This window comes from Cariama cristata, unplaced genomic scaffold (genome assembly GCF_000690535.1).
Source record: "Cariama cristata isolate BGI_N322 unplaced genomic scaffold, ASM69053v1 scaffold21262, whole genome shotgun sequence".
In the NCBI taxonomy this organism is placed as follows: Eukaryota; Metazoa; Chordata; class Aves; order Cariamiformes; family Cariamidae; genus Cariama; species Cariama cristata.
This window is the reverse complement of record NW_009603488.1, coordinates 43215-45876: the sequence shown is the minus strand read 5'-3', so window position 1 is coordinate 45876 and position 2662 is coordinate 43215.

Genomic DNA, 2662 nt, shown 5'->3' with positions numbered 1-2662 from the left:
TTGAAGGAGGAAGCTCTGGTGGGCTGTTTGACTGTGCTTGATTGTCCCTGTTAATACTGATTTCTAACACCACAGGTAATGAAAAGACTTTCCAGCAGTAAATTTTCTGCATCTGCTTTATTTGTAACATGGGCAGCAGTGGTTGTGGAAGTAAGCCAATGCAGTGCTGCGGCTGTTGCATCCTAATCAGAGTTTCGAAAATTAAATTCACTGTTATAGCAGGTGTTGCCTAACCTTCACTTGGCCAGCTTAGATTTATTACAGCCCTTTCCGTCAATACAGGATGTTACCTGAAATAATTGAATATCATGTATTCACATTTTAGCTAAGGCAACCACTGTATGGTTTTGGTCTGAGGGTGGGTGCGTCACTTGGTGTGTGACCTTGCTGAGTGGGAATCGGGGATCCCAATGTGGGGGTGGCTGTGTGGGCGGATGCTCATCTGGGCTGTTTTGATGAGGTTGGGGAAGACCAGGTGTCTTTATACTGGTATGACTGGTTAAGGAGGCAGGCGTGTAGATGCCAAACGTGGGAAGAAAAAAAAAATCTTTGAATTCTGCATTTTCAAAACCAGCTAAGTATTATTTACCTGTTAGACCATCAAAATTCCTGTTTCCGTTTGATTTCAAGAAGAATTGTGGCATAAGGGAGATAGGTTTGTGCTGTGGTCTGAAGCTCATCAAATTTGCATTAAGACTTTGAATTTTAGGAAAACTTATTCCAGTGGCACTGGAGAGAACTTAGCGTGACTTTTTTCTCCGGTATAGCTGTGTATTTTTGGGGGGAGAGGTAGGAAGGAGCTTGGGCATTGTGTATACAGGAAATTAGCTGGTTCAATGGATGAACATTTTGATCTCAACCCCAGCATTTTCTGTGCAGGCTAATGTTTTGGGTGTTACCAGGCTAAGTTTTGTGAAGACCAGACTGTAATCTAGCCCGCAGGTGATGTGGTCTTGGACAGCACTTGAGATTGGTCTCAGCAATTCGTTTTGAATGCTACATTGTCAGAGTTGAAAGTACACATAAAACAGCAGCAACAAACAGCAAAATCTGCGCATGAGTGATGGTTGGGCAAGTACTGCTGGGTCAACACAAAAGCGACTGAACTGGAATTTGCCTTGTCTAACCTTTCTGTTTGGTATTTTATGTTTCTCCATTAATCTCTTTCCCAAAAGTGGGAGCTACCAGACCATTTCAGTGCAAGCACATTTGTACAGCATTGATGGAAAGAGGATTTCCTGTGAGAAGTGGCTGAAAACTTGTCCCAGTTACCCCAGGACTGACCAGATATCCTGTGACTCTCGAGTCCAGAAGCTGCACCTGAAATCCTCTGGTTCTGCTGAGTCACGAGCAGGCAGGAGGCTGGAATTTGTCCTGATGAAATCTCGGGCTGCTGCCAGCTGGGTATGGTCATGGGAATGGCAAGAGATCAATAGGGAGGCAAAAAAATAAAATCTAAGCAAGTATTTTAAAAGATTTGGCAGTCGGGGGGAGTTTTCTATGTTCCTTAAAAGGGAGAGGTGCTTCAGACACTGGGAAACTTGTTCTATTTCTTTTAACCTTGTGCCAGAGTTTTATGTGACTCTGGGTTGAAGCAGGGGTTGATGTCTGTAGCTTTTAGCTGTACTTTAGCAGCAGTTTGTCTCAACTGATGTCAGTGTAGAAATCACAATTCTGTCATGAGCATGAGAAAGGGTAAATGAGACACTTCCTAAAGGTTCTTTTATTTTTATTTTTCCAGAAAACACAGTCAAGGACACATGGGCTGTCTTGGGTTTGAGCTGCTTGTGAGCTTAGTCCTGCCTGTTTTCTTTTTCATCTCCCACCTCCCTGCGAGACCGTTGCTTTGGGCCATAACAGGGAATTGCCACAGACCACTTAGAAATCTTTACGTGCTACTTCTGTAATTTGCTGTATGCCTGTCATACTATCAGAAAGATTTCTCTTAGGGATGTATGCTGAAGAAGGAAAATACTTCCTTGTGCTAAGAGAAGTGGTCTACCTTTTAAGACAGGAGAAGGCAATATAGCTTGTGGCATTTAAACTTTCTGACTCTCTCACTCTTCCTTCATTTGCCCTTGTAGTGAGTGTGCAGTTTTGAGTTTCTGGGGGTTTTTTTTTCTGTGTTAAACAATGGCTGGACTATGGTGTCCAAAGGCAGTTCCCTGTGAGAAATTCGCTACCCAGGGGAAAACTTGGCTCAGGGCCTCTCTGTAGCCCAGGAGGGTTTGCTGGCAGATCCCCCGAGATGCCGGGGAGCATGTGACGGTGCGGGGGCAGGCCGGTTTGTCCGCGCTGCTGGAGCCGAGGAAAAGACTGCGGAAAGTTATTCAAGGCTGCCCTTAAAGTTTAACGTGCAGAGAGGGTGGCTGGATTGTCACCATTTTTCTTTGGGTTTGGAGCTACCTTTGCTATGTAGCAAAGGCTGTGGAAATGCAGCCTTTCTCTGTATGGTGGGGGTTTTCTTTAGAGCTGCGTAGAATAATAGCTCCTTTATGAACGGAGTGTTATTGAGGTTATTTACATAACGAGGAGCTGATCCTGTTTTACCTCCATCCGACCCTTGGAAGTTTGTGTTTATCGGTGATTTCTTCGCTCGCTGCCGTAGCACAACGCGGTGGTCGACGGGGAAGGGGGAGCATGGGCGCGGGTTTCCCTACTG